Source organism: Papio anubis, chromosome 7 (assembly GCF_008728515.1).
Source record: "Papio anubis isolate 15944 chromosome 7, Panubis1.0, whole genome shotgun sequence".
In the NCBI taxonomy this organism is placed as follows: Eukaryota; Metazoa; Chordata; class Mammalia; order Primates; family Cercopithecidae; genus Papio; species Papio anubis.
In genome coordinates this window covers 121,495,755-121,518,189 of record NC_044982.1, presented here as the reverse complement: position 1 = coordinate 121,518,189, position 22,435 = coordinate 121,495,755, and the positions used below count along the sequence as shown (strand labels likewise).

Here is a 22,435-nt window from a genome sequence, read left to right as displayed (position 1 = left end):
AAAGGGAATCCTGGGCCTGTACTTATTTTTTCAGTTGGTGCCAGCCAGCCCAATTCCTACAGAGAATAGCCTGCTATAAAATGCCACTTGTTGTGAGAAGATATCTGTTGGGGACAGATTAGGAGCAGTGGTAGAGGGCTGACAAGTCCTCTCAAGGAATTTCAGTGAATGAGTGTGCACCTACATCTGTCTTGATGGAAAGACTAACGAACTGCAGTGCAGATGAACAGTTATGTCCCAGTAGTTATGGCCACTCAACTACAGAAATAAATATGCTGTGGTAATACACCTCATTAAATATATTCATATTTAGCTTTTGAGTTTCCCAGCTATTCATGGAAACTTTTACTTTCTAGACTTAAAAGCATGTGTTTTTATTGAAGAGTCAAATAAGCCGGATGTCCCTGAAGACTTTTGTAAAGCATTGTAATGAGAAATTTACCCTAGATTGAGTAGTTGTTAACTTAATATTTTAGAGGTTTTGTCCATATTTAATAACTTGGATTCCATAAAAATAAGATTAAAGATGCCTTTTTATTTACCAAAAAGCTATTTAATTTTCTTCTTGATTAAAAAATTGTAGCTTTTTAGATCAGTTCAATCAGGCAATTAAAGATCAGAGCTTTTAAGTTCAGCTAAGGCAATTAAATAGGTAATATACTTGTTTATGCACTTTTGCTGTATAAGCTCATTGCTGTTCCTTCTTAAAAGCACATGTACTCATTTTTGCTTTCTCTAAATGAATGATGATGGGAATTCTAGCTGAACATGTGTCACATTGTCAAATCAAAGACAGGGGTCCTTCTGCAGCGGCTGGGGAGCCCGGTTTAGGCGTTGTGAGAGGATAGAGAAAAGAAGATGGTGAAAGAGAAATACTAATGAGTGATCTTTACCTCTTCCTCCTTTGTCTTGGTCTAAGTACCTGTGTTCTCCTCTGATCATCATTTTCTAATGCTGTTCTTAAAAAGCAGAGTAGAAAAAAAATTGCTTTGTACTTATGGGCACAAATTTCAAAAGATTAAGAAATGGAGACGTGTTCAGTATCTAATGAGAAAAGAGAACAAACTATTTCTCACATTTATGTGGCCTCCTTGGAATACAGTGGTTCTGGATTTTAGCTATAGAAAGTGGATATATAAATAGTATATTACAGAATTTATTAAAGGTAGTTAATGGCTTCCAAACAAACTCTTGAAAACCTGGAGTCTCTCCCATAGTGTATATCCAGTGAGGACTGTAGAGTAGAATGAAATCTGAGCAATAAGCAGTGGCATACCACCCATCTCGTGAGGCTTGTTAGTCTGGTAAAAGTTAGTTTATTTGATAGTATATTATGTTAATTGGAAATTGTTTTGGAAATTGAAGGATAGCAGTTGCTATTCATAATGGATCATCAGATGTTATATTCAATCAGGTGTTACTGTTGTTTATTTTGCTCTTTTTAAGATTTGATTGAGATATAAGTGCAGGGACTTCATAAACTATTGAATGCTAAGAATGTGGCATGTTTTTATTATAACCATGAATTAATCACTTTATTCAGTTAATAAGAATACACCACTCCAAAACCAAGCCAGGGAGAGAGTTTATTATACTTTATATTACTGAGTCAAAAATTATGAAAATCTTTTCTCTAAAATAAACCAAACATGATAATTCCATATGAGCACATAATTATTAAAAATGTTTGAAATGCCCACCAAATTAACCACTGCGGAAAAGTTGTCTTTATTAAAAGGCATATGTGAGAGCACTATAAGCATAGCATGTGCTGACTGTGGGTAAAAACAAAGAAAATGAACAGTGAGAAAATCTGTTAGGCCAGATCCGACATTACAGGAAACATCGCAGCTTCACTTCAAAACATACATCGCCACTAATGAGGTGAGAGCCCTGCATATTAATAAACCTACAGCTCCAGTCATAGCCATCATTACCTACATCAAACATAAATACAAGATTAACACCTATGCCATTTCTTTGGAAGATGTGAGAATGCCCTAGGAGTAACTGCTCTGTCTTTCCCTGAGGATAAAAAATAGAAATACAAGGGTAAGGAGAATAGAACTTAGATTAAGAAAATAAAATTGGCAATCATTCTGGAGCCATCTTACACAGATGCAGAAGTTTATAGAAGAAAAAAAAAAACCTGTATAGTTGGTGTACCAGGAGTTTTTTTTGTATATATGAACCTGGTTAGTTTCATTTACTTTCTCCAATAGGAGAACTTTTTAAAAATACATTTTTGCAGAAATTCTGTAGGCAAACACTGCCCAAATAGATTTGTGTTTAAAGAAACTAAGCCTTGTAGTTTCAGTGTACATGTTACAGATTTTATTTTCTACCCTTGGCTTTTCTCTTTTATAAATCTGGCCTCACACAGACTTTCCAATTAGTGCTACCTTTGATACCAAAGCCAGTGTTAGTTTGGTCATTCAGCAACGATTTATTTTATACCTACTACGTTCTAGGCACTGTTCACAGTACTTGAAAGACATCAAGACATGAAACAAAAGATTTCTGTGATCCTAGAACTCATGTTCTAGCAGTGATAGAGTGGGTTGGGAAACGTTCCTTAAACAATACTATACACAATAAATAAGTAAAATACAGAGTGTGTTAGAGGGTTGTTAGTAATAGAAAAGAAAAAGTAGATTGAACTTAGGGGAGGCAAAGAGTAGATTGCGTATTAATCAGGAAACCTCACAGGGAAGATGAGTTTGGAAGGAAGGCTTGAAAGGGGGAGGAAGTAGTCAAGTAGATATATGGGGAAGAGTTAGAGTAGACACCACAGGATGTGCCTGGAGTATCAGTGGAACAGCAAAGAGGCCAGTGTGTCTGTATCTGAGTGTGGGGGACGAAGGTAGAATCAGCTGTTAGGAAAATGTTTTGGTAATTCAGGTAAGTTTCAGGGGCCCAGATCAGGGAGATAGTTATAAAGATGGGGAGAAGTGGTGATTCTGGATATATTTTAAATGTAGAGTCAATAGAATTTCCTGATGGATTGCTTGTGACTTTTAAAAGAAAGAGAGGCGTCAAGGTTGCTTAAATTGCTAACAGTTTAGTATGCTAAAAATACTTCTTGCTACTTTCTTACCCTGAAAAGAGATAACAACAAGAAACCTGATAATATGAAGTGCTGACAAGAATACAGAGCAATTAGAATTCTCATACATTGCTGGTAGAAATATAAAATGGTACAGCTGCTTTGAAAAATAGTTTGGCAATTTCTTGCAACATGATTCAGCAGTCCCCTTCCTAGATATTTACCCAAGATAAATGAAAACATACATCCACACAAAAACTTTAGGCAACTCTTTATAGTGGCTTTATTCATAATATCTGCAAAGTGGAAACAACCCAAATGTCTTTCAGCTGGTAAATGGAAAAACAGACTGTAATACATCCACAGAGTGGGATATTACTCAGCAATAAAATGAGCTACTGATACATGTAACAACATAGGTGAATATCAGATACTTCATGTTAAATGAAGGAGGCTGACTCAAAGGGTTACCAGCTGTGTGATTCCACTTATATGACATTCTGGAAAAGGCAAAATACATACATGGAAAAAGCAAAATACAATCTTCCATCCTATGGGATGGAACATCAACATCACTGGTTGACAAACAGTGGAGGAGGAGTTGACTATAAAGGCATGAAGGAACATTTTGGTATGTTGGAAATGTTCTGTGTCTTGATTTTGGTGGTAGTTACATGATTATATGTGTTTTTTAGCAAACAAAGGCCTGTGCATCTGAAAAGGGTGAGTGAATTTTACTGTGTATAAATTATGCCTCGGTAAACCAAATTTTAAAATTAAAAAGTAAACCAGACTTAGAGAGAAAAGCTGCTCTTACATCTTGGCCGTGCAGCAGACACTCTAGAAAGAAGTTTCCCCTGCCAAAAGGACAAAGCATTCTTTCAAAGGGTCTTGGTGATTCTGTCATTATTTCTTTTTTTTTTTTTTTTTTTTTTTTTTTTTTTTTTGAGACGGGGTCTCGCTCTGTCACCCAGGCTGGAGTGCAGTGGCCGGATCTCAGCTCACTGCAAGCTCCGGCTCCCGGGTTCACGCCATTCTCCTGCCTCAGCCTCCCGAGTAGCTGGGACTACAGGCGCCCGCCACCTCGCCCGGCTAGTTTTTTGTATTTTTTAGTAGAGACGGGGTTTCACCGGGTTCGCCAGGATGGTCTCGATCTCCTGACCTTGTGATCCGCCCGTCTCGGCCTCCCAAAGTGCTGGGATTACAGGCTTGAGCCACCGCGCCCGGCCAATTCTGTCATTATTTCTGTATGTTCATGGCTCCTGACAAATCCTACCTAGGTTTGATCTAGTAACTCAGTAGCTTAAAAAACAGCCAGCCAACACCCCCACCCCAAGAAAAAAACCAACCCTCGTGGTTTAAAGGATATCTACAATGCCAGAAAGAGAGAGACAGGGTCAGAGAAGGGAAGATAGTGCGGAGAGAAACAGAAACTTAGAAGTTGCTGTTATCATTGGCACAATTTGAAACATCTGGAAATTGGACAGTTCTTTCCATAGTTAAGCCAATTTTTTCACCAGAGATATTACCAAGAACTGCATATGTGCAGAGCTGACTTAACCTGTTGGACGATTTTAAAAGCTCAGTTTCTAAGAAGGAATAAGGATTTATTCGACATTCCCAATTCAGTCCTACTGACTGACTGCCTCACTGGGTGACCCCAGAAAGGCAAATCACTGCTGTTCTCTTTACCTCTGTTCTCTCATATATACTATGAAAGAGTAGCTGAGTGATCACTCAGATTCCTTCAAGAGCTAAGGTTCTGGGTTCTGTGATTTCATGGCTGAAGGAAGTGTGACATGTTGATAAGGTGGGGAACAAAGCAAAGCAGAGAGACATAAAGGAAAAGAAAGAGAAAAGGGGAGAATTTCCAAGAGTAGATTTTGTGATGAAAATAATAACAATAATGACTATTTATTAAGCATGTACTCTGTACCAGGCACTGTTCTGGGTGCTTAATGTATATAAATTATTTAAGGTATTCCTTCAAAGGGGGAAATTCTAGGAAATATGAAATGTTTTAAAACTGAAGATAAGAGAGTAAAGTATAAAACAAATAATTGAGAATTAAAGCTGTGTACCTTAGCTAAGAAAATGTTGCTTTCTAAACCAGACTGATGTAATCAAATCAAAAGGCATCTTTAAGGGTAACTGTTTTTAAAGTATCAGGGACACTGAAAATGAAGTATTAAGACAGTCCCATCTAAGGGCATCCTTTTTAAGGAAGGAATTTTGAAGAAAATTGGAAGGTGAGAGGTTAACAGTTCAAAAGAGTGTAGGCAGATAAATGTTCTATATTTGATATTGTCCTTTAAGCAGAATCAGTATAAATTTTAAGATTAAAAATGTTATAAGAATATTTGTATTATATTCCAAAATTATTTTGTTATATTTATTAAATGGGAAAAGAGAAATGGTTTGGTAGAGGTAAGACTTTGAATTCCTTAGGAAAGAAATTTCAATGTCAAGGTGGTAGTTAAAATAATATGTTAGTGCGTGTAAGAGTTGGGATTTGTGGCAAAAATAAATTAGGGAATGATTATTTTCCGGATAAAATGATTCTTAAACAAAAGAATTCTTGGAAAGCATTGCTATCAATAGAAAACTAACCTGATTAATTTTTAATGATTTATTAAAAGATATAATTTGCATAAAGCTTTGTAACAGTCTTTTTTGCAGAGATCTACATAATTTGTGCTTAACTATACATTATAGTGAATTTTGAAATAACCTATGACATATTTTTGCTTTCTGGAGGATCAAACAGTTTTTGTTTGTTTGTTTTTTTGAGACAGAGTCTCACTCTGCGGCCCAGGCTGGAGGGCAATGGCACAATCTTGGCTCACTGCAAGCTCCGCCTCCCAGGTTCCAACGATTCTCCTACTCCGGCCTCCCAAGTAGCGGGGACTACATGCACGTGCCTCCATGCCCAGGTAATTTTTTGTATTTTTAGTAGAGACGGGGTTTCACCGTGTTAGCCAGGCTGGTCTCCATCTCCTGACCTCGTGATCCACCCGTCTCGGCCTCCCAAAGTGCTGGGATTACAGGCGTGAGCCACCGTGCCCGGCCCCAAACAGTCTTTTAAAAGAACTGGTTAGTGTTTGAGTTACCTAAGTCAATTTAAAAGGAGTCATTCCCAGCTGGGTGCGGTGGCTCGTGCATGTAATCCTAGCACTTTGGGAGGCCGAGGTGGGCGGATCACGAGGTCAGGAGATTGAGACCATCCTGGCTAACACCATGAAACCCCATCTCTACTGAAAATACAAAAAATTAGTCGGGCGTGGTGGTGGGCGCTTGTAGTCCCAGCTACTCAGGAGGCTGAGGCAGGAGAATGGTGTGAACCTGGGAGGTGGAGCTTGCAGTAAGCCGAGAGTGTGCCACTGCACTCCAGCCTGGGCAACAGAGTGAGACTCTGTCTCAAAAAAAAAGGAGTAATTCCCAGTAGGTTTTATGTTGCCATGTGTAATGATGAGAGAGCTAGCATGTGCATACTTCCTTCCCTGAGCTCTGAGGCTGTTTAATCAGATGGGTCTGGAAGGAGGCATTTATGTTATGCAAGTGCTAGTGTTGACAGCACCTTATCTCCTGTGTAAAAATCATTTCCATATTGTCCTTTAAATATAATAAATATTAATCACATTCAGCGCTATAGTAGATTATAACTTGTGAATGTTTATGTTTTTGAAAAGAGAAAAGACTTAGCCCATTAACAGGCTAAACAAACTATGACTCTAGGTTGTTGGTTTTTCTCCAACTCTGACACTACCCACACAAATGAACATCTCGAGAAATTAAGCCTCTTTCCCCATATTGTTCATTCATTATATTCACCTTGGGTGATCACGGGGTATTTCCGTCTTTGTAGTACGTTGTGATTTTCAAGAAACAAGAAACGCTACATGTCTTAAAAGTATTCTTTTAAAAGAATATGTGCCTAGAATATATAAAGAACTCTCAAAACTCAATGGTAGAAAAACAAACAATCCAATTAGAAAATGGGCAAAGACACAAAGAGACATTCCACTGAAGAGTATACACAGATGGCAAATAAGCACATGAAAAAGATGTTCAATATCATTAGCCTTTAGGGAAATGCAAATTAAAACCACCATGAGACATACCTGTCAGAATGGCTAAAATAAAAGATAGTAACAACAGCAAATGAGGATGCAGAAAAATTAGATCACTAATACATTGCTGGTAGGAATGTAAAATGATACACCTCCACTGCTGACATTAAAAAAAAAAAAAAGCTAGACATGCCACTACCATATGACCCCAGCAATTGTATCCCTGGGCATTTATCCCAGAGAAATGAAGACTTCTGTTCACACAAAAACCTGTACACAAGTGTTTATTGCAGCTCTATTCATCATAGCCAAAAACTGGAAACAACTCAGATGTCCTCCAGCAGGTGAATGGTTAAACAAGCGGTGGGCATTTATACCATGGATTACTGCTCAGCAATAGAAAGGCGTGAACTCTTGATGCACACAACCTGGATGAATCTCCAGGTCATTATGCTGAGTGAAAAAGCCAGTCACGAAGGTTACATAGTGTATGATTCCATTTGTATAATATTCTTGAGATTACAAAATTATAGAAATGGAGAGAGCACATTAGTGGTTACCAGGGGCTAATGAGATGGGAGACAGAGGGAATGTTTACAATGGAGCAAGACAAGGAATCCTCATGGTGATGGAAATGTTCTCCATCTTGACCATCGGTGTCAATACCCTGGTTGTGATACTATACTATAGTTTTATAAGATGTTACCATTAGGGGAAACTGGATGGAGGGTACACAGGAGATCTCTGGGTTGTTTCTTACCATTGTAAACGTAAACTTTGAGATAACTATGTAAATCTCTAGTTATCTCAAAATTAAAAGCTTAATGTAAACAACAAAAAGAGAATATATCATCTTTCTATAGTTGCTTGTATTCAGACTCTGGACAGCTTAATCAGAGAGGTTGTCCTGGACTTAGTTTTTCTCTCTCCCATGCTTCTGTGGTAGGATTTGATCATAGGCAGAGTCATCCCTTTTAGGAAATCAGTAAGAGGGAAATTGCCCTCTTCCATTCTGAAAATGAATTATCAATGGAAGCCTTAGAGGAGAAAGAAGGAAAGACGTCCTGTGTCATTCAAGGAACAAATGCAAATGGAAGAGGGTAGTTATTTCCCCAGTCCCCATCTCTGAAAACTTTCTGCCTTGCAGGGGATTGGGATTTGAAGCAGATTGTGTGATCGTTGTGTGTTTTGGCTCACCAGTCTTTATAGTATCCATTAGGGTAAGCTTCTGTCCAACCACCCAGCAGGATGCCCCCAGAGTGTGGATGAATGTTTGATTCACCAAGCCCCACAGATAGCTCTGATCATTGCTTTGTCTCTGACACAAGCCTGAAGTTTAGGAGCTTATCAGAGGGAGAGAGAGAGAGCACCTGTATGATGAATGATAGGGTCATTTCTGTTGGTAGAGGAATTTATGGCATTGATTTTTTGCCAGTGGATATTTGTTGGATGAATACATTGAATCATAATTTTCTGAGGACAATGTTTGTCTCCTGAAATTTTTGTAATGTGGCTAAATTAGAAGTCATCTTTTGTTCCCCTTTCTCGTATTAAAGTAAGAGATTTATCCTTGGGACATTTTGCCAAGCAGAATGGACAGACAGCTTTAGCAGTTGGAAGAGCTCTCCATGTCTCTTCCTTTCTCTAAAGGCATGGTTGAAGGTGATCAGCACCATGGAAATCCAATCTACTCTTTTGCTGGTGGAAGATTAAGTTCCTTCTGGATTGGGTGCAATCATAATGATAACAATATTAATCATTTTACTAATATTGTCATTTATTGAGTACCTTGTATATGCTACTGTGTTAGCTCTCTTGTATGTATAATTTTATTTGTTATAATAACCTTTTGAGGAGGTATCGTTGTATCCCCATTCTTAGGTGAAGAAATCAAGGCTCAAGCAGCCTAAAAAACTTGCTTAGTTATAGGAAATATCATAAGAAAAAGTCTTAGGAAAGTGGTTGGTGGCCTAATGGAAAAGCTCTAGTTTTAGGTTCAGACCCAGGTTTAAGTTCTGGTTCTTCCTCTTAATTCATCTTAGCTATGTGACCTTGGGTCAGCTTCTTAACTTATTTGAGGTCATAGCATCGTACCTGGCATATAACAGCTATTATTATGTCAAATAATTATTTCTCAAGAAAAGAAGCAAGAAGTTAAGTGAGAGGGAATAGTTAGAACGTTCCTCAAACTTTCCTGTTACATCTCCTTTTCTTAGAAAATTAGCCTGTGAGGGCCGGGCGCGGTGGCTCAAGCCTGTAATCCCAGCACTTTGGGAGGCCGAGGCGGGCGGATCACGAGGTCAGAAGATCGAGACCATCCTGGCTAACATGGTGAAGTCCCGTCTCTACTAAAAAATACACAAAAAAAAACTAGCCAGGCGCGGTGGTGGGCGCCTGTAGTCCCAGCTACTCAGGAGGCTGAGGCAGGAGAATGGTGTAAACCCGGGAGGCGGAGCTTGCAGTGAGCTGAGATCCGGCCACTGCACTCCAGCCTGGGCGACAGAGCGAGACTCCGTCTCAAAAAAAAAAAAAAAAGAAAATTAGCCTGTGGGTATAAAGAACTTAAAACTTCTGGGCTGTTTTCTTTGTGAAATTCCCAAGATCACCCAACTATTCACTGCCAAAGCTGGGATGATCCATCCTATTGGTTCCAATAAGATTTAGCTTATAAATATAATGCAGTTTGTTAAGGCTTAAGAGCTTAACTAGTCAAAGCCTCTAGTTTTGTGTCCTTGGGCAAGTAATTTCATTAATTTGAACCTCAATTTCCTCCTCTGTAAAATGGGGTTAATAATAGTACCTATCTCAAGGGTTATAATGAGAATTGAATGAGGTAATGCATATGATAATAATGTATTTAGCCCAGTTCCTGGTATATATTAAGTGCCAAGTAAGTGTTATCTACCATAATTTTTTGTTATTTATTTAAAACAAATTACCAGGATTAGTCTTCTGGACACACCACTCCAAGTCAAGTCTGCTGTCTTACATCTTATTTATGCATATAATGTGGTGCTCCTTTGTTTTCTTTCCTTTTTCCCCAAAAAGCTTTTACAGTCAAGAGGAATCTTAACAGTCAGTGGTATCTTAGACTTGGGGAAGTAGGTTGTGCAGGTACACATTCCTCCAGACCTGGCTTTTCCTAAACACTGACCAGAATATGTACATATCACAGGTAGGAATCTAAGATTCACCACTTTAGAAGGAAATCTCTTTTACTTACTACGAAAGGATTAAGAGAGGGAGAATTGAGAAGCTCAGGCCTTTTTGCCCGTGTTATTAATCTCGTAAATGCCCCAGGTCCCCTGCCTTTATTGAAGAAGGAAAGCCACGTTTGTTGCCTCCATTCTGAACCGAATCATGAGACTCTAGGCAATAACTGCCATTGAGGATGGCTAATTATGTTGTTTAATTTTATTTAAGGCTTTGCAAGAATATTTGGATGACCTACCCTTTATTATGTAATGGAGTCATTAGAATAACTTTTATATTGCATTGTGGTTTTCTCTTAAGTATGTTCCTGTTGTGCACAGATGAATTTGTAATGCAGAATGTCAGCATAGTCTATATTTAATTGTACCTGCTGTTCTCATTCATTAGAACGCAGTCCCCAAGAAATAACTAGATAGATATATTGGGTTTTTTTCTTTTCATAAGACAATTAAACATAATGAAAGAACATTGCTGAAGATCCCAGGCACAGTGCTAGGAGAGGTTACTAGGAGTGGAGACCTGCTAATGCACCCTCTGGCTCCTGGTAAACTGAGAGTGGCTTCCTGGTATTCACACAGTGTAACTGCTTTATGGGGGGAAAAAGTTGAAGAGAAGTTTATTTCTGCTTCCATTATAATCCCACAACAGCCACATGCCACATTTAAAAATGTTTCTGTAAGAATTGTACCATGTCTGTTTCTAAGAGCATTCAGTGAGACATGTAAAAGTTTAGAGCAAATTAAGTGTTTTAAGTATGAAACAAAACAAAGACCAAAAAGAAGTAGAAGTTGGAGATACCAACAGCACCTGATGTGAATAGGTCACAGCAAAAAGGGAATCCTCAGTTGGTATGATTTTTCTTTTCTGACAGAAGAAAGCATATAGCTGATACAAAATCACAATTTTCTTTAGAACTGATCTTACCAGACACCGGGCGCAGTGGCTCATGCCTGTAATCTCAATGCTTTGGGAAGTTGAGGTGATCAGATCATGAGATCAGGAGTTTGAGACCAGCCTGGCCAATATGGAGCAACCTCATCTCTACTAAAAATACAAAAATTAGTGGGGCGTGGTGGTGGGCACCTGTAGTCCCAGCTACTCAGGAGGCTGAGGCAGGAGAATCGCTTGCACCCAGGAGTTGGAGGTTGCAGTGAGATGAGATCGTGCCACTGCACTCGAGCCTGGCGACCCAGTGAGACTCCATCTCAAAAAAAAAAAAAAGGAATCTTTCCAGGAAATTACCATTTGGGTCCCTATACAAAGCTCATTAAGTAACTCCAACTGTAGTTTTGTGAAGGAGCTTTTATTTGTTTTGAACAGCCCCCTTGGCACCCAGCCAGATCCTAGCCAAGGGTAAACTCCCACCCTGACCCCTGATTGTGCTGGGGGCAGGGGCTGGGCAGTGGGCGGAGGAGCCCTTTTGTGAAGACTTCAGGAAAGCATATGCTCTTGAGGCTCTGGCCTTTGTTAGCAAGCTTCTGCTTGATGCTGTTTCTGTGGATTGTTTAATGGCTAATTGGTGCAGAATGTGTAAAAATACAGTTTCCTGCACGAAGCAGTTATGGGTGGCAACATGGGTTGTCTCAACATGATACCAATTTCCACAGATGATTTGGTCAATTCAGTGGGGGAAAAAAAAATCAGTCAGTCCAGCCTGAAAATCAGAGCAGTTACTTACAGTTATTGAGGCAACTCTGGTTGGTGGATCAAATTTTTCATGTTTGAATCAGTTGTTTTTACATTTTATAAACATAGCCTTAGTCATTTTTGGAAATAATCTTAAATACACAAAAGTAACATTTTAAAATTAGTATCTTTGTTTAAATATTTGTAATCACAGTTTATCAGGCCTAGTGCATATCAGTTCTAAGAGGAAATAACCATTTTACCATTGATATATAGTATATTATATGTAATTAACTGATCTTTCATACTTTGTTATAGAGTAGGAGAGTGACCACAGTGACCACAAAAGCACCTGCAGAAACTATGGATTATCAATTTATTTATTAGTAATTAATTAGTAATGGTAATGAGAAATCAAGTTGTGTTTTGAGGTTGATTTTTTAAAACAGCTTTCTTGATATATAATTTGCATGCCATAAAATTCACCTACTCAATTCAGTGATTTCTACTAAGTTTATAAAGTTGTGCAACCATAACCATATTCCAGTTTTAGAACATCGTCATCACCCCAAAAAAGTATCCTCATGCTCATTTGCAGTCAATCCCTGCTCCTGTCCTCAGCCCCAGGGAACCACTAATTTACTTTCTGACTCTTAGAAAAGATTTGCCTTTTCTGGACATTTTGTATAAGCAGAATCATACCACATGAAATCTTTGTGCCTGACTTCTTTCACTTAGCATGATGTTTTTGAGATGAGTCTGTGTTATAGCATGTGTCTGCAGTTCATTCCTTTTTATTGTTGAATAGTATTCCGTTGTATGGATGTATCACATTTTATCTGCTTATTTACTAGTAGAGGGACATTTGGCATTGTATCCACTTTGGGACGATTATGAATAATACTACTTTTCATACACAAGTCTTTTTGTGATTCTGTATTTTTATTTCTCTTGAGTAAATACCTAGGAGTGGAATTGGTATGTTTCTTTAAATATTTGTAAATCATAGTTTATCAGGCCATCTAGCACATATCAGATTTGAGAAGAAATAATTATTTTACCGTTGGTATATAGTGTATGATTAGTGTAATGAACCAATGTTTCATACTTTGTTAAAGATAGAGTAGGAAAATGACCACATAGTGACTACAAAGGTTATGTAATAGGTTTATGCTTAATTTTTAAGGACACTTTGAGGCTGATTTTTATTTACCTAAAACCACCTACTGTTATCCTTAGCATGACTGAAGGTCCTTTTAATAAACTCTTCCATTATTTTTGCTCCCTGATATTTTTCTAATAATCATCTAAGCACTTCAAGTTATTGGATGGAACTGCATCATAACCACCTATTATCTACTTGGGCTGTCACTGCTGCAACTCAAAGATTTATTGCATCATTGTTAAAAAGCCCAGCTTGCTGTGAAATCTCACTGAAGGAGTGGGACAATAATGTGACAGGAGACACATGTTGTGATTGTATAATGTTAACTCTTCTGTGATCCCAGCTGAACACACTTGCTATCCTAGAAGAAGCCTGCCTTCAGGTGGAGCTGGTATAATGAAAGTTAACCTCATTTAGCATTTGGATATGAGCCAGTGTATTAAATGATCCACATCCTGATTTCCTAGAGTGGAAGTCATCATTACCGATTCTACAAAGCAGTAGCTTTATAGTATATTTGGTACATTCAAGTTTACAAAATGTTTTTCCCATTCATTTGATTCATTCAACATTTCACTGACCTCTAGCTCTGTGCCAGCAGTGCTAAGCACACGGGCTCACTTCATTCTCTTAACATCCTTGTCAATGTAGGAAGATCAGATATCAAGATATCAGATATCAGTATATGATATACAGGATATGATATACAAGATCAGGGATGATATCTAATCTTCTGACACTGGCAAGGTTGTCAGTGAGAATTCAGGATTGTTATGAGAATTAAGTGAAATTGTGTGCTCAACACTGAGCATGTGAGTGTTGTGAGTACACACACTCACACATACATGTATGCTCAGAGAGGTTTAAATGATTCGTGCGGTCTCACAGTCCGTATGCAGGGGCACTTTCCAGGGCATCACTCTGCTTCCCTTAAGGGAATCTGACCCACAGGAATCTATTTTGATGCCTATAAAAGCCTACTGCATAAAATGACTAAATCTTTTAAAATGAAAAAGATAAGGAGTATTGGATATTAAAAACGAGTCACTTTGTGTTGTACCTTTATCTTACTATTTCCAAAATGATATTCATCTCTTGGCCAAGATAACTTAAACCTAAACCTTAAATTAGGAAACACCTAAACATGGTATTTCATTTTTAATGCAAAAGGAGAATAAGTTAGTTTGCTTTTTCACTAAAGGTTTATGTGTTGCGGTAGAAGAAACTTATTTCTCTTTAGTGCTATGAAAAGGACCCATAATTCCAGGCTTCAACACACCTCATTTGTATTTTCTTTGAGAAAATGTCACAGTTAAAATCAATGCCCTAGTATTCATTTGAGCTCCCTTGCCTTCAATAAAACTAATTGATAAACCCTAATAATTAATGGCCTGATTAAACCAAAATGACTTACATCTGCCCTGATGATTGCCATTTATAATCAGTCACTTTAATGACTCATCTTTTCTGTGCTTTGCTTACAGAAGAAAGGCTGTGATGTTTTTAAGTGAGCTGAATGAAAAGCTGTATGCCTTCAATTGCTGTTTGTTTTCCATAACTTGATATTGCATTAAAATAAGCATAAATATAACTACCTCCTTAAAAGTAATCTTTCTGCCTAATCTGTTGTGCTATTGTCTATGGCTTCGAGTGAAGCTGAAAACAAACAAGAAAAAAAATCAAATCATTTCAGTGTTCCTGGAGCTATTTTTTTTTTTTTTTAAGATAGAGTCTTGTTCTGTCGCCATGCTGGAGTGCAGTGGTGCAATCTCAGCTCACTGCAACCTCCGCCTCCCTGGTTTAAGCTATTCTCCTACCTCAGCCCTCAGCCTCCCAGGTAGCTGGGACTACAGGCACACGCCACCATGCCCAGCTAATTTTTTATATTTTTAGTGAAGACAGGTTTCGCCATGTTGGCCAGGCTGGTCTCGATCTCCTGACCTCATGATCCACCCACCTTGGCCTCCCAAAGTGCTGGGATTACAGGTACGAGCCACTGCACCTGGCCCCTGGAGCTATTCTTAAGAGTTGTAGGTTGGCTGGGTGTGGTGGCTCATGCCTATAATCCCAGCACTTTGGGAGGCCAAGGCAGGCGGATTACCTGAGGTCAGGAGTTTGAGACCAGCCTGGCCAACATGGCGAAACCCCATCTCTACTAAAAGTACAAAAATTAACCGGGCGTGTTGGTGGGTTCCTGTAATCCTAGCTACTTGGGAGGCTGAGGCAGGAGAAGCTTGAACCCCGGCATTGGATGTTACAGTAAGCCGAGGTCATGTCATTGCACTTTAGCCTGGGTTTCAAGAGCAAGGCTCCGTCTCAAAAAAAAAAAAAAAAAAAAAAAAACAGATACTTCTACTTCTGCCCATGGAATCACTGCTGTGCGATTTGCCTTCCACCAAAAATAATTAGGAAACTGGACAAAATAGTGAAACAGTTATCTTCAAACTTTAGACAACAGGCAATGTGAGATAGTGATCCCTGAGAGAATAGAAACAAATGAAGTGAGTCCTATAATCACCCAAGCTTTCTGCACAGAAACCCAAACAAAGCTCAAAGGTCTTACTGAGCTGAAGAGACAGAATTTGGAGTTTGAGGAGACCAAAAATGGCTAGAATTTACAGAGCAGAGTCCTAGAAAGGCAGGAATATGCAGAGAAAGAGCTCTAGAAATTGCATAGGCGTTTCCTTGTGTCTGGCCTAATACCAGCATTTATAGAGTGAAATCCTACAAAGCTAGACAGCAACTACTGTTTAGAAAAGAAAATTTCTGGGGAACTGTAAGCTGAACAATTCCCAAAACTTATACAAAGTTGGGAATCTTTTAAATTCCAATAATCCAGTGTAGAGAGGCCTCATTAAACACATTGAAGAACTCAAGAAAGACATTAGAAGGATTATGCTTTAGCAGTGGGGCTAAACTAGCCCTGTAATAGGGGTTACTCTCAACTCTCCTAAAATAAAAGCTCTAAAATCAGCCTCAAAATGATTCAGCTGTCAGTATTCAGCAGCTATACTACTTGCCAGTATCAAGTCCAACACACTGGATTACAATAAAATCCAGCACTTGACAACACAAGATCCACAACATTGAACATCCACATAAAAAGTAGACAAGCAAAGACTTTTTCTTCTGATTATGGATGAAAGACTATAACCGGGAAAAAAAAATCAATCAGTGGAAATAGATGCCCCCCTCCCACATACACACCAGAAATAATGGACTTTGCAGACAGAACTTTAGAATAGTTTTTATAAAAACTGTATCTGCTCAAGGAATTCATAGGAAACATGAGCATAATGAGATAAATGGAAGACAAAGAAACATGAGCATAATGAGATAAAAGGAAGACAAGTTGAACATTTATTTTTCAATTACAAAAAATATCTGAAATTAAAATTTCATTAATGAATTAACTGGATTAGACACTACAGAAGAAATTATTGTGATCTTGAGGTTAAAGATCTAGAAATTATCCAAAATTACTACAAAATTACTCATTCCTACTACTAGAAAAAATATTTTTTTACATGAGTACAATCTTAACAATCTTTGAGACACTATCAAGAAGTCTAAGACGTATGTGTAAGTGGAATCTCAAAAGGAGAGGAAAGAGAAAAGGAAACAAAAAATAGTTTGAAGAAATAATAGCTGAAAACTTTCCAAATTTGGTGAAGCCTATAAGTCCACAGATCTAAGAACTCAAGAACTCTAACCAGGATGAACACAGAACCACACCAAAGCACATCAAAATCAAAATTTTGATAACCAGTGACTAAAAAGAAAATCTTAAAAATATTCATAGAAAACAGAGCACATTAAGTAGAGAAACAAAGATAAGAATGACAGCCGACTTCTTGTCACAAGCAATGCAAGCCAGAAGATAATGGAAGGACATCTTTAAAATGTTGAAAGAAAAAAGTTATTCCAGAATTCTGTGCCCAGCAAATACATTTTCCAAAAATAAACAGCTAAATAAAGACTTTTTCAGACGAATATGAGAGAATTCATTGCCAGTAGACCAGCATTACAAAAAAATGTTAAAGGAAGTTATTTAGGATGAAGGAAACTGATGATGGATGGTTAGATCTACACAAAAGAATAAATAGTTTCACAAATCATGGATAAATAAAAAGATTTTTTCTCACTTTTAAATGTCTTTAAAATATAATTATGTAAAGGGAAAATAAAGACATTATATTATGGAGCTTACAGTGTACATAGAGGAAAGATGTATGAAAATAAAAGATGAGAAGAAGAAAGTGGAAATATATTATTGTAAGGTTTGTACATTATAAATGAAATACCCTAATATTACTTGAAGGTAGACTGTAAGAAGTTAAAATAGCATATTGTAAATGTTAGAACAGCCATAAATAAATAAAGCTTCAAACAGGCTGGCAAAATTCAACCCATGGGCAAAAATTGGGCCTTTGCCTGTTTTTAACACAATGGCGTTGGAACATAGTCATGGCCATTCATTTCCATGTGGCCTATGGTTGCATTTGCACTACATCAGCAGAATTTGAGAAGTTACCACAAAAAGCTTATAGCTCTTAAAGCCTGAGATGTCTACTTTAACTCTCTTTACAGCAAAAGTTTGCCAACCTCTGGCTTAGAAGCAAGTAGTAGAGATTAGTGGAATGCTAAGAACTAGCCCAGCTAACCCAAAAGAAAGCAGGAAAAGAAGAAAAAAAGGAACAAAGGACAGATGGGGCAAATAGAGTTGAACCCAGCCATATCAATACTTACGTTAAGTGTGAATGATCTAAACAGTCCAATCAAAAGCACAAATGTCAAACTGTTTAAAAGAGCAAGACACAACTGTACAGTGTTTGCAAGACACCTATTTCAATTATAATGGCAGATATAGCATCCAACAATCATCATCAGATTGTGAAAGAAAAATAGTAACATGGCCAGGCACGATGGCTCACACCTGTAATCCCAGCACTTTGGGAGGCTAAGGCAAGCAGATCACTTGAGGTCAGTAGTTCGAGACCAGCCTGGGCAGCATGGTGAAACCCCCATCTCACTAAAAATGCAAAAATTAGCTGGAGGTGTATGTACCAGACACCATTCTAGATGTGGTAGTGAACAAAACAGACCAAGTATGCATTCATGGAGCTTCCCTTTAAGAGGGGAGTCCTGAGAATTAACAGATCTATATGTAGAAATACAGCATGTTGATGGTGCTAAATGTTAAGAACACTGAAGCAGAAGAAAAGGGAAAGGAATTATCTTAGCTGGGAGGGTACTGCTACTGCATACCAGGTGGTTTGGAAAGGCTTCCCTTAAAAAGGTAAGAATCTAAAGCAAAGGAGAAAATTTCAGGCAAAAATCTAAAGCAAAGGTATGCAATTTGTGGAAGCATAATATTTCACGGACACAGAGCCACAAAGCAAGAGCATACCTGGCAGGTGGGCCAGTGAGCTGAAGCAGAGTGGGCATGGAAAAGAGTGGCAAGGTGAGAGTATGGGACAGCTCACACGGGCCTTGGGGACCTCTGGGAGGACTTTCCATTTTTGCACCGAGTTGGAAAGGCTTTGGAGGTTTTAGGCAAAGAAGTGACGTGGTCTGACTTAGGTTTTAAAGGGATCACTTTAGCTGCTGTGTTGAACACAAACTATAATAGAGCAAGTGTAAAACTAGGGAAACCATCTCAGTAGCATTGTTGAGGAAAGGGTGCATATAGTCTGGCAAAAATGTTTCCTCATAAACATTACATTGGTTTTACAGTCCTACTTACTGGGCTTTGGAAATTATTTTCTTTGAGCTAGTATTTTACTCAAATACAGCTTAAATTGCCACAGTAGCAATAGAAGTTATTTTCTAAATAGAATGAAATATACAACTTTTTCTAGCTTGGTTGATTACCAGTTGATAATAATAATATACTTATAGAATGTTGGACAGTTTAAAAAGCAATTTTACATTCATTATCTCATCTAATCCTCACAGTTCTCAAATATTGACATGGTAACTGTTATCTCCCTACAGAGTTGGAAACTAAAACATCACATGCCAAGGCCAGTCATGTGTCAAATTTGTGACAGGATCAAAAAGACTAAAACCCAGGTTATCTGTCTCCTAGCCCAGATTCATTGACTTTGTTAAAGGGAGCTGTTAGGTTCAAATTATCTCAAGGTTGCTGGTAAAGGGGACATTTATATTAGCAAATTTAATGTATCATTTAAAAGCTCTCAACCAGTGAGCGAGATACTGTGCTCAGAAGGGATACATTTGAAGATGTATAAATTAAACTCCTACCCTGTGAACTTAATTCTTTGAGTGATGATACTGATAACAGCAAATACATTAAATAACTCTTAGTATAAAATGTCATCAAAGCCAAGTGTGGTGGCAAACACCTGTAGTCCCATTGACTCGGGAGGCTGAGGCAGAAGGATCACTTGAGCTCAAAAGTTTGAGGTCAGCCTGGGCAACATAGCAAGACCCTGTCTCTGAAATACATGCATACATACATAAATCATATGCTTTGCCAAACAAATGGTACAGACAGTAGACGCTACAGCAATTCAAGGAAGGTAGTGACTGATGGCCTGAGATGAAGGATGGGCAGGATTCAGATAGATGGAAAATATGGAGGAAAGATTTTTAAACCTGGGGGTGGGAGGGAGATGATGAAAACAGAATGAACAAAGCCTTAATGAGGGTTTTTTTTTTTTCTTTTGAAACAATGATTAAAACAGTCTTGTTGGAATACAAAGATTGATTTGAGGATGACTGGATGTCTACTACTTTCACACATAAAGTACTTCTGAAAACCAGGTTGAGGGGAGAATATGAGAAGTCATACAGTAGGCTTACATGTACATTAAAAAAATGTTGGAAAGCTGGAAAAATGCAGTCAGGTTCTTATTTACACCTTGTCTTTTGGAATATAGTTTAGCAGTTTTGTTGTTTTATTATTTTCTCTTTCCATTGATCCACTTAAGTCAGATGTATCTGATTGAAACTAAAGATTTGCTGCTTTTAGCATACCTCTTAATTTCCAGGCAGCACCTTCTTCCAGGAGCTCAAAATATTTGTTCATTAACTGTCTCCATCTGATGTGGTGGCTTAAGAATGGTTTGGGGCAAACTTGTCCAACCCATGCTCCACGGGGCCACAGGAGCCCCAGGATGGCTTTGAGTAGTGTAGCCCAGCGTGAATTTGTAAACTTTGTTAAAACATTATGGGATTTTTTTGTGTGTGCCATTTTTTTCTATCTCGTCAACTATCATTAGTGTATTTTATATGTGGCGCAAGACAGTTCTTCCAATGAGGCCCAGGGAAGCCAAAAGATTGTACATCCCTAGTTTAGGATGTCAATATATAAAGGAACAAATTGTCCAAAAGAAAAATATTTAAAACTCAGGGCCCATGATAAGAACTAGATTTGAAAAATAAGACCAAACTATGTAGAATCTAACATTTGTTTCAGTTCAGCAAACATTTAAGTGTCTACTGTGGCTGTCTATGATGTGTTGTGCTAACTGCTGGGGCACACTTGAAAGCACAACCCTATTCTTAAGGAATTCATGTTCTGGTTGGTGGCAGGCATGTCAGAGAATACTTAACCTCCTCCTTAAGGAGAGAAATGATTTAGTGAAAGTGGTATATTTAAGGTTTAATATGATGGTGGTATAAGAATTAGGTTGAAAAATTAGAGAAAACTAGACACCAAGAGACCAGGGACTTGCTGGTAAAGGGGACATTTGTCTTAGCAATTTTTTTTTTTTTTTTTTTTGAGACGAGTCTCACTCTGATGCCCAGACTACAGTGCAGTGGCACCATCTCAGCTCACTGCAACCTCCGTTTCCCAGGTTGAAGCAATTCTTCTCCCTCAGCCTCCCGAGTAGCTGAGATTACAGATGACCGCCACAATGCCTGGCTAATTTTTGTATTTTTAGTAGAGATTTCTCCATGTTGGCCAGGCTAGTCCCGAACTCCTGACCCCAAGTGATCTGCCTGCCTCAGCCTCCCAAAGTGTTGGGATTACAGGTGTAAGCCACTGCTCCCGGCCATGTATTAGTAAATTTAATGTATCATTTAAAAAGCCATCCATTACTGAAGATACTGTGCTTGGAAGGGATACATTTTAAGAGGTATAAAGTATACTCCTACCCTGTGAACTTATTTCTTGGGGTGATGATACCAATAAAAAGAGCTTACACTTGCCTGTGCATACCAACTTGAATTCCTAGAGCCTCCCAATAGAGGTTATAGTGTGTGGTATCTGAAGTGCTTGCTACAGAGACAGGCTCTACAGTTCACCCCACATCACTGAAACAGAATCCTCAACCACAACATGTACTCGTGGTCTCCATTCTTTATTCTCTCATCCATTCAACAAATGTTTATTGAGCACTTGAAATATATCTGTCACTCTTTCAGGGGCTGGGAGTACAGTAGTCAAGAAAAGAGACAAAGTCCCTGCCTTCATGGAATTTACATTCAAATGTCAGTTATCAGGCTGAGGCTAATAACATTTATCAGGCTAAATGAACTAATGTATAAAAAAATGCCTAGCACATTGCCTGTCACATAAGTATGATTCAGTAATAGTTGCTGTGTTTGAACTTGAAATTTGAATTAAGTATCTACTCTTGGCAAAATACTTTGTTGTGGTACCCTTTTGCCAGATGGAAGGTCAGGAGAAGATTAACCCATTTACAATTTTTAAAAAAATGTTACATCAAAAAATTGTCTCCTGTTCAGTGTCAGTGTAGTTGAGATTATATGCTGTTTTAAATATAACCAGTTGTCTCTGCTAGACCACTTTTGCCATAAAAGATGCATTGAAGCAGATGCTGCTCTATACCATCAAAAGTGGTATGCTCTTGTCCTCCTTGGATGGCTTTTTTGGGCTCCCTGAATTCCTGAAAAGGCTCATTGTTGTCACTGACGATGCTTCACAGAAATCCTTTGTTTCATTACTTAGCGACTGACTGCTTTGGTGAAATCTATTCAATTCTTTTGTTAACTGTAACAGCAGTCAAAAATAATGTAAGGGAGGAGAAGGATAAATGAAACAAAGACTAATAAGCACATGCATGTAGACACATACTCACATCTTTTAGATAAATTTCTAAGTATTATCTGAAGTAACATTTGCCTTGTAAAACATGGGAAATAGCAGTGCTACATTCATTTCCTCATCGGTTTCATTCAGATACGACCTGTTACCCGTAGCATATGAATGACTTTTCCCTGTTGGCCTCCCTTTGGCCTTACTATTACTTAGATGGGAGGATTAGCCTGATAATTACACATATAGAGCAAAACGCATCCTTTTTGTGCAAATTCTTTGCA

General features: G+C 38.2%; 1 protein-coding gene across 14 annotated transcripts in view; it reads left to right on the top strand.

Annotated features, from left to right (window-relative positions):
• Positions 1-22,435, top strand: part of MAP2K5 (mitogen-activated protein kinase kinase 5) — a 274,973-nt gene that overhangs the window by 120,178 nt on the left and 132,360 nt on the right. The gene's annotated exons all lie outside the window — the stretch shown is intronic.